The 10,657-nt window shown below is 48.4% G+C and overlaps 1 pseudogene; it reads right to left on the reverse strand.

Annotated features, from left to right (window-relative positions):
* Nucleotides 1–1,603: 1,603 nt before the first annotated feature.
* On the reverse strand, nucleotides 1,604–10,252 carry LOC111973522 (ryanodine receptor 2-like; annotated as a pseudogene).
* Between the last annotated feature and the right edge of the window lie 405 nt (nucleotides 10,253–10,657).

A 10,657-nucleotide genomic window follows, 5' to 3' on the forward strand; every position in this document is an offset into this window, starting at 1 on the left:
AACAAAAATAACATTTATTGTGTAACTGGGAGTCTCGTGAGTGCAAACATCCAAAGAATATCAAAGGTAAGCGATTCATTTTATTGCTTTTCTGACTTTCGTGACCATGCTAATTTGGGGCTAGCTGTTGTAGCATTGATTAACTCACTCACAAAAGCTTGGATTGCTTTCGCTGCAAAGCATATTTTCAAAATCTGACACGATAGGTGGATTAACAACAAGCTAAGCTCTGTTTTGGTATATTTCACTTGTGATTGCATGATTATAAATATTTTTAGTAATATTTTGCGCCCTGCAATTCAGCGGTTGTTTAGGAAAATGATCCCGCTAAAGGGATCCGTAGCGCAGAGAAGTTAAACAGACATACCACAGTGTGTCATCAGGTCCTGGTGGAAGTCTACAAGTTGTCCTCTGATGTGTTCTGGACAGGGACAGTCCACCTTCTCGTCCTTAAAGCTCAGCAACATGTTGATCTGAGAGGAGAACATCACTGAACGGTACCGACCTGCTCAACAAACCTACGGCCCTGATCGGTTAAGTATTAATTTAACAAACGGGTGAAAGATCATCATATAACAAACTGGTGGTTCATTTAACAAAACAGAAAAGACCTGGGGAAAGTTCTATTTGGATAGTCCATCTGTAGATGCTCTACAGACTATCAGTAACAATTCAACTATCTACTAACCCTAACCTTAACCCTTATTCTAACCCTAACATTGACCCTTATTCTAACCCTAAACTTAAACCTTATCCAAACCCTAAACTTAACCCTTATTCTAACCCTAACCTTAACCCTTACCATAACGCTTATTCTAATCCTAACTCTAATCCTAACCCTTATTCTAATCCTAACCCTTATTCTAATCCTAACTCTAATCCTAACCCTTATTCTAATCCTAACCCTTATTCTAATCCTAACTCTAATCCTAACCATTATTCTAATCCAAACCCTAACCTTAGCAGGCAGTGCTTATCCACAGATAGTTTGTTGATAGTATGACCATCTGCAGACCTACAAACATCTGGCCACCCAGATAAAGTGAGACCAAGACTTGACCCAGCAACGGTGGGGAACATAACAGGTGAATAGTAAGATAGTATAAAGATATTCACTGACTGACTGACTGACTGACTGACTGACTGACTGACTGACTGATGATTGGACTGACTGGTGATTGACTGACTGATTGACTGAGTGACTTGCTTGACTGATCTGACTGACTGACTGACTGACTGACTGACTGACTGAATTGATTGACTGACTGATTGATTGACTGTTGACTGATTGACTGACTGACTGACTGTTAACTGACTGGCTGACTGACTGATGACTGATTGACTGACTGACTGATTGACTGACTGATTGACTGCCTGATTAACTGACTGAATGATTGACTGACTGACTGACTGACTGATTGACTGACTGATTAACTGGACTGACTGACTGATTGACTGGACTATTAACTGACTGACTGACTGACTGATTGACTGACTGATTGAACTGACTGACTGACTGACTGATTAACTGACTGACTGACTGGCTGACTGACTGATCTACCTGTTCCTGAGGAGGGGATCTGAACTCCTTGGTTCCTGGCAGTCAGGGCGGCCGACGTTGAGCGCCTGCATGACCTCGTGGTTTAGCGAACCGCTGGTTGTCCTGGAGATGAGCCACGAAGTCATCGCTGAAGCCCACCACCGCCTCGATACGGGGCGCACCTGGCAGTCACACAGGTACTGGAGCAGGTGGCACATCTAGAGGGACACAGTCCTGTTAACAACGAGTACTGGACAGGTGGCACATCTACAGAGACAGAGTCGGTTAACAACGAGTACTGAGCAGGTGGCACATCTAGAGAGACACAGTCCTGTTAACAACGAGTACTGGAGCAGGTGGCACATCTACAGAGACACAGTCCAGTTAACAACGAGTACTGGAGCAGGTGGCACATCTAGAGAGACACAGTCCGGTTAACAACGAGTACTGGAGCAGGTGGCACATATACAGAGACACAGTCCGGTTAACAACGAGTACTGGAGCAGGTGGCACATCTACAGAGACACAGTCCTGTTAACAACGAGTACTGGAGCAGGTGGCACATCTACAGAGACACAGTCCGTTAACAACGAGTACTGGAGCAGGTGGCACATCTACAGAGACACAGTCCTGTTAACAACGAGTACTGGAGCAAGGTGGCACATCTACAGAGACACAGTCCGGTTAACAACGAGTACTGGAGCAGGTGGCACATCTACAGAGACACAGTCTGGTTAACAACGAGTACTGGAGCAGGTGGCACATCTACAGAGACACAGTCCTTAACAACGAGTACTGGAGCAGGTGGACATCTAGAGAGACACAGTCCTGTTAACAACGAGTCTGGAGCAGGGGCACATCTAGAGAGACACAGTCTGGTTAAAACGAGTACTGGAGCAGGTGGCACATCTACAGAGACACAGTCGGTTAACAACGAGTACTGGAGCAGGGCACATCTAGAGAGACACAGTCTGGTTAACAACGAGTACTGGAGCAGGTGGCACATCTAGAGAGACACAGTCTGGTTAACAACGAGTACTGGAGCAGGTGGCACATCTAGAGAAGACACAGTCCGGTTAACAACGAGTACTGGACCAGGTGGCACATCTACAGAGACACAGTCGGTTAACAACGAGTACTGGACAGGTGGCACATCTAGAGAGACACAGTCCGGTTAACAACGAGTACTGGAGCAGGTGGCACATCTACAGAGACACAGTCGGTTAACAACGAGTACTGGACCAGTGGCACATCTAGAGAGACACAGTCCTGTTAAACCGAGTACTGGAGCAGGTGGCACATCTAGAGAGACACAGTCCGGTTAACAACGAGTACTGGACCAGGTGGCACATCTAGAGAGACACAGTCCTGTTAACAAACGAGTACTGGAGCAGGTGGCACATCTACAGAGACACAGTCGGTTAACAACGAGTACTGGAGCAGGTGGCACATCTACAGAGACACAGTCCTGTTAACAACGAGTACTGGAGCAGGTGGCACATCTACAGAGACACAGTCCGGTTAACAACGATACTGGAGCAGGTGGCACATCTACAGAGACACAGCCTGTTAAAACGAGTACTGGAGCAGGTGGCACATCTACAGAGACACAGTCCTGTAACAACGAGTACTGGAGCAGTGGCACATCTAGAGAGGACACAGTCGGTTAACACGAGTACTGGAGCAGGTGGCACATCTACAGAGACACAGTCCGTTAACAACGAGTACTGGAGCAGGTGGCACATCTACAGAGACACAGTCCTGTTAACAACGAGTACTGGAGCAGGTGGCACATCTAGAGAGACACAGTCTGGTTAACAACGAGTACTGGAGCAGGTGGCACATCTACAGAGACACAGTCTGGTTAACAACGAGTACTGGAGCAGGTGGCACATCTACAGAGACACAGTCCGGTTAACAGCGAGTACTGGAGCAGGTGGCACATCTAAGAGACACAGTCGGTTAACAACGAGTACTGGAGCAGGTGGCACATCTACAGAGACACAGTCTGGTTAACCAGAAAGTACTGGAGCAGGTGGCACATCTACAGAGACACAGTCTGGTTACAACGGATACGTAGCAGGTGGCAACTCTACGAGACACAGTCCGGTTAACAGCGAGTACTGGAGCAGGTGGCACTTAGAGACACAGTCCGGTTAACAACGAGTACTGGAGCAGGTGGCACATCTAGAGACACAGTCCGGTTAAAACCAGTACTGGAGCAGGTGGCACATCTAGGAGACACAGTCCTGTTAACAACGAGTACTGGAGCAGGTGGCACATCTACAGAGACACAGTCTGGTTAACAACGAGTACTGGAGCAGGTGGCACATCTAGAGAGACACAAGTCCGGTTAACAACGGTACTGGAGCAGGTGGCACATCTAGAGAGACACAGTCCGGTTAACAACGAGTACTGGAGCAGGTGGCACATCTAGAGAGACACAGTCGGTTAACAACGAGTACTGGAGCAGTGGCACATCTACAGAGACACAGTCCGGTTAACAACGAGTTACTGGAGCAGGTGGCCACTCTAGAGAGACACATCCGTTAACAACGAGTACTGGAGCAGGTGGCACATCTAGAGGACACAGTCCGGTTAACAACGAGTACTGAGAGCAGGTGGCACATCTACAGAGACACAGCGGTTAAACAACGAGTACTGGAGCAGGTGGCACATCTACAGAGACACAGTCCGGTTAACAACGAGTACTGGAGCAGGTGGCACATCTACAGATAGCCTCTACATTGACTCAGTACCAGTACCCCCTGTATATAGCCTCCACATTGACTCTGTACCGGTACCCCCTGTATATAGTCTGCACATTGACTCTGTACCGTAACACCCTGTATATAGTCAGCATTTCACTGTAAGGTCTACACCGGTTGTATTCGGCGCATGTGACAAATACAATTTGATTTGATTTGCAAATATCCTGTCCAGTGTGTCTTACGTACCTGCAGTTTGACAGGCTCCGGTAGTTTCATCTGTAGGAGTCCTTTAGGCACCTTCCCTGTCCTCTCCTCTCCTCCAGGCCCCTCCCCGCCTCTTCCTCCCTTAGRGACATCACTCTCGGGCGTGTCCGCGGGCGTGTCCGCGGGCGCGTCCCCTCCCTCTGAGAACACGCTGGGTTCTATCAGCTGTAGAATGTTCTTCAGGTCTCCGTTATGGAACACTCCCATGATCAGTAGCGTGTAGAACAYCTTGATGAGAGGAACGAASAGGAACTCAGTGCTGCCCCCTATAGGATCTCTGACGTGTAGACTCCCCTCGCTCACGGCCTCCGTCAGCATCTCTATGGTCTTGGTCTTCAGGATCTCCAGGGGGAACTCGGGGCTGAACTGGAAGCAGTCGGCTCCGCTGCAGATGAAGGACGGCGAGGAGAAGTGCATGCGGGGSCGGAGAGAGGTGCTCAGGCCGATCCCCGGCAGACCGTGTTTCTTCTTCTCGTCGGGGAACAGAGTGATGGACTTGGTCTCGTCCGTCATGGGGACGATGTATTCATTGTTCATCATGAGACGCGCCGTGGCATAGGTACTGAGAAGAGAGGAAATCAGTTTGTTGTCCATTTGGTTAGAACAGAAATGAATCCTCTCCCTTTTTCCCCCCAACACTATGAGAGGAGCTCCTGGATGTAGAGCATGTTGTGTTGGTTAAGTGCCTTGCTCAAGGGCACAATGCTAACGGCAGATCTGACACCAGCAGCCCACCTGTAGCCAGTTCAGTCTCCATTTTCTCATCGACACAACCGGGACTTAAGGATCTCTACAAATCGGTGCCTCACCCACGGGACGGTTGAGCTAACGTAGGCTAATGTGATTAGCATGAGCTTGTAAGTAACAAGAACATTTCCCAGGACATAGACATATCTGATATTGGCAGAAATATTACATTCTTGTTAATCTAACTGCACTGTCCAATTTTTACAGGAGCTATTACAGTGAAATAATACCATGCTGTTGTTTGAGGAGTGACAATTTGAACATGAAAAGTTATTAATAAACCAATTAGGCACCTTTGGGCTGTCTTGATACAATTTTTTAACATAAATGCAATGGTTCATTGGATCAGTCTAAAAAGTTGCACATACACTGCTGCCATCTAGTGGCCAGAATATATATTAAATTGCACCTGGGCTGGAATAATACATTATGGCCTTTCTCTTGCATTTCAAAGACGATGGCACAAAAAACAAAAAAACAACGGTTTGTTTTTTTTCTTTGTATTATCTTTTATCAGATCTAATGTGTTATATTTCCCAACATTGATTTCACATTTTCTATGAGCAGGTCGTAGCTACCTACCTGAGGTGGATGTCTATGAGCAGGTCGTAGCTACCTACCTGAGGTGGATGTCTATGAGCAGGCTGTAGCTACCTACCTGAGGTGGATGTCTATGAGCAGGTCGTAGTATCCAGTCCTGAGGAGACCAGGCCATGTACTTGTTTCTCTATGGCGTAGAGCAGCTGTGCCTCGTCGGCGTGGGAACAGAGGGCGTGGGCCACACGGTTGTTCCCCAGAGCGGCACAGCAGAGTACAACCTCAGAGTATGGTAGTGAAACTTCAACAGATCCTTCTGCTCAGTCAACTCCAGGATATCAACTGACCTGGGGAGGTGGAGGAAGAGGAGGAGAGAGAGGAGGATGAGGAAAGAGGGGAGGAGGAAGAGAGAGGAGGAAAGAGGGGGAGGAGGACGGGGAGGAGGGGAGGAAGGTGAGGGAGGAGAGGGTGTGAGGAAGACGAGGAGGGAAGGAAGATGACAAGGGGGAGAAGGAAGAGGAAGACGATGACAAGGGGGAGGAGGAGGAAGAGGAGTAAAAGGAGGAGGAAGATGACGAGGGGAGGAGGATGACAAGGGGGAGGAGGAGGAGAAGGAAGGAGGAGGAAGAGGGAAAGGAAGAGGAGGAGGAAGATGGGGAGGAGAGGAGGAGAGGAGGGAAGAGGAAAAGGTGAAGAGAGGAGAGGAGGAGGGGGAGAGGAGAAGGAGGGGGAGGTAGAGGAGGAGGAAGAGGAGAAGGGGGAGGAGAGAGGAGGGGGAGGAGGGTTAAACTGACATACAGCTTAGTGAGGAACTTCCCTGAATGCAAACAACATTTTTATTGCTTCTCTCATACATTACGTTCTGCTATCGTCACCTTTCCTGCTATCGTTCACCTTCTCTGCTATCGTTCACCTTTCCTGCTATCGTCACCTTTTCTGCTATCGTTCACCTTACCTGCTATCGTTCACCTTCTGCTATCGTTCACCTTTCCTGCTATCGTTCCCCTTTTCTGCTATCGTTCCCCTTTTCTGCTATCGTTCACCTTTTCTGCTATCGCTCACCTTTTCTGCTATCGCCCTTTTCCGCTATCGTTCACCTTTCCTGCTATCGTTCACCTTTCCTGCTATCGTTCACATTTTCTGCTATCGTTCACCTTTCCTGCTATCGTTCCCCCTTTTCTGCTATCGTTCCCCTTTTCTGCTATCGTTCACCTTTTCTGCTATCGCTCACCTTTTCTGCTATCGTTCCCCTTTTCCGCTATCGTTATCTTCCTGCTATCGTTCACCTTTCCTGCTATGCGTTCACATTTTTGCTATCGTTCACCTTCTCTGCTATCGTTCACCTTCTCTGCTATAGTTCACCTTTTATGCTATCGTTCACCTTTCCTGCTATCGTTCACCTTTTCTTGCTATCGTTCACCTTTCCTGCTATCGCACATTTTTGCTATCGTTCACCTTCTCTGCTATAGTTCACCTTTTATGCTATCGTTCACCTTTCCTGCTATGCGCTCACCTTTGTTGCTATCGTTCACCTTTTTTCTGTTGTTCGCTTTTCCTGCTACTCGCTTCACTGCTTTTTGCTATCGTTCACTTTCTGCTATCGTTCCACCCTTTCCTGCTATCGTTCACATTCCTGCTATCGTTCACACTTTTCGCTATCGTTCACTTTCCCTATCGTTCACCTCTTCTGCTATCGTTTCACACTTTTCTGCTATCGTTCACCTTTTCTGCTATCGTTCACCTTTTCTGCTATCGTTCACCTTTCCTGCTATCCTTCACCTTTTCTGCTATCCTTCACCTTTTCTGCTATCGTTCACCTTTTCTGCCATCGTTCACCTTTCCTGCTATCGTTCCCCTTTTCTGCTAGCGTTCACCTTTCCTGCTATCATTCCCCTTTTCTGATATCCTTCCCCTTTTCTGCTATCGCTCACCTTTTCTGCTATCGTTCACCTTTTCTGCTATCATTCCCCTTTTCTGCTATCGTTCCCCTTTTCTGCTATCGTTCACCTTTTCTGCTATCGTTAACCGCTGCACTCATTTCTAATAAGAAAATAAGAAAATCTATAGTTAGTAACATTTTTGACAGATATTGTTGTACTATATTTAAGCCCTTCTTCACTCCTGACGAGTGAAGAAGTCACTCCTGACGAGTGAAGAAGTCACTCCTGACGAGTGAAAAAGTCACTCCTGACGAGTGAAGAAGTCACTCCTGACGAGTGAAGAAGTCACTCCTGACGAGTGAAGAAGTCACTCCTGACGAGTGAAGAAGTCACTCCTGACGAGTGGGACAGGGCAGGGTCATCACCTGTTCTCCTCAGGTATATGCAGGGACATGAACTGGAGTGGTTCAGAGCAGGTGACCAGCCAGCCATGGCGGTCGTTGACCCGGGCCACGTCCACCTTGAGGAAGTGGTTGGGTACCCTGCTCCACATCACCGGGGTCAGGAACTGGACATGCAGCCTGGGAGGACACTGGGGACACGAGTTCCTCCTCTCACTCTTAAACAGTCCCGCTGACAGAGGCATGACGTTCTGGTGACATAGAAACAGACAGGGTTAGGTTCTGGGAGGGGACAGGAGTTCCTGTCTTTACTCTCTACTGTAGAAGTCAGAGTCCTGGAGCTACTGTAGAGATCAGAGTCCTGGAGCTACTGTAGAGATCAGAGTCCTGGAGCTACTGTAGAGAAAGAGAGAGATGCGTTATAGGGAAAGGGCTCTGGTCAACAGTAGTGCACTATATAGGGAATACGGGCTTTGGTCAGAAGTAGTGCCTATATAGGGATGGGCCCTGGTGCAATGAAGTACTGCGCAGCTATATAGGGAATAGGGCTCTGGTCAGAAAGTAGTATGCATGATATAGGGAATAGGGCTCTGGTCAAAAGTAGTTTGCACTATATAGGGTATAGGGCGGCGCTGGTCAAAAGTGATCTGCAGCTAATATAGGGAATAGGGCGCTGGGTCAAATAGTGCACTATTAGGGAATTAGGGCCCTGGCTCAAAAGTCGTGCACTATATAGGGAATAGGGTGTCATTTGTCCATATCTGTGTATTATAGTGTGTCTCTGTGGGTCTCTTTGCAGGTTGAGCCCAGTGACCGAGCTGTTCGTGCTGGTGTTTGCCAGGCCACAGCCCAGCAATGCTTTAGTTTGAACTAGGACGTATCTAGGTGAGACGTTTTTAAAATGTAAACTAGGCTCTGTACTGACAGAATGGAGCGGATGCTAGCAGATAGGCATCAGATATGCGGGCTGGACAGAGCAAGCGTGGAGCTGTCTCTCCGACTGCTGTGGAGGTCAATGAGGTGGTTCTCTTACTGGCTTGTGGAAGGATTATGAGGTTGCTCCTCTCATCGCTGGCTGTGGGAGGTTTATGAGGTTGTCTCTTTCCACTTGGCTGTGGAAGGTTAATGAGGTGGGTCTCTCCACGGTGGCTGTGAAGGTTATTGAGGTTGTCTCTGTCGCACTTGGCTGTGGAAGGTTAGTGAGTGGTGCTCTCCCTGGGCTTGTGGAAGGTTATGAGGTTGTCTTGCTCCACTGGGCTTGTGGAAGGTTATGAGGTGGTCTCTCCACTGGCTGTGGAAGGTTTGAGTTGTTCTCACTGGCTGTGGAAGGTTAGGTGAGGTGTCTCTCAACTGTGCTTGTGGAAGGTTTATGAGGGTGGTCTCTCCACTGGCTGTGGGAGGTTATGAGGTTGTCTCTCACTGGAAGGTTAATGAGGTTGTTCTCCACTGGCTGTGGAAGGTTATGAGGTTGTGCTCTCCACTGGCTGTGGGAAGGTTATGAGGGTTGTTTTCCACTCGGAAGGGTTATGAGGTTGTACTATTCCACTGGCTGTGGAAGGTTTATGAGGGTTGTTCTCAACTGGCTGTGGAAAGGTTGCTGAAGGTTGTCTCTCCACTGGCTGTGGAAGTTATGGAGGTGTGGGCTCTCACTGCTGTGGAAGGTCATGAGGTTGTCTCTCCACTGGCTGTGGGGAAGGTTTATGGAGGTTTGTCTCTGCACAACTGGCTGCTGGAAGGTTATGCGGTTGTCTCTCCACTGGGCTGTGGAAGGTTATGAGGTTTCGTCCTCTCCACTTGGAAGGTTATGAGGTTTGTCTCTCATGGCTGTGGAAAGTTTGAGGTGGTGCTCTCCACTGGTGTGGAAGGTCATGAGGTTGTTTTGTCTCTGCCCTGGGCTGTGGAAGGTTATGAGGTGGTCTCTCTCTCTAAGTTCTCTGCTGACAGGCTTTCTTTGGTCGAATGCAACACTGATGAGAACTCTGTGTTACTGTCACATACCTGTCTCTGGCAATCCGGGGCTCAGGTTCTGTCTGAAAACGATACACTAAGGAAAGATCGCGACAGAGAAGCTCTGTCTCTGTGGGGAACAGACATCTAGAGTAGATCAGGACTGATCTCTACAGTAGCTCCAGGACGTCTGACCTCTACAGTAGCTGCAGGACTGCTGACCATTTAAAGCAGTAGCTCGCAGGAGCTCCTGCTCTGTTAGCAGTAGCTTTCAGGATCTGACATCTACGAGTAGCTTGCCAGGACTCTGACAATTACAGTAGCTCCAGGACTTCTGACTCTACGTAGTCTCCAGGATTTCCTGATCTCTACAAGTAGCTGCAGGACTCTGATCTCTACAGTAGCTCCAGGACTCTGACTCTACAGTGCTCCAGACTCTGAACCTCTACAGGTAGCTCAGGACTCTGGATCTCTACAGTAGCTCAGGACTCTGACCTCTACGTAGTCAGGACTTTGACGAGTCTACAGTAGCTCCAGGATGGCTGATCTCTACAGTAGCTCAAGGATTCTTGATCTCTACAGTAGCTCAGGACTTCCTGCCTCTAGCAGTAGAGCTCAGGACCTGATCTG

The sequence above is a fragment of the Salvelinus sp. IW2-2015 genome, linkage group LG14, assembly GCF_002910315.2.
Source record: "Salvelinus sp. IW2-2015 linkage group LG14, ASM291031v2, whole genome shotgun sequence".
NCBI lineage: Eukaryota > Metazoa > Chordata > Actinopteri > Salmoniformes > Salmonidae > Salvelinus > Salvelinus sp. IW2-2015.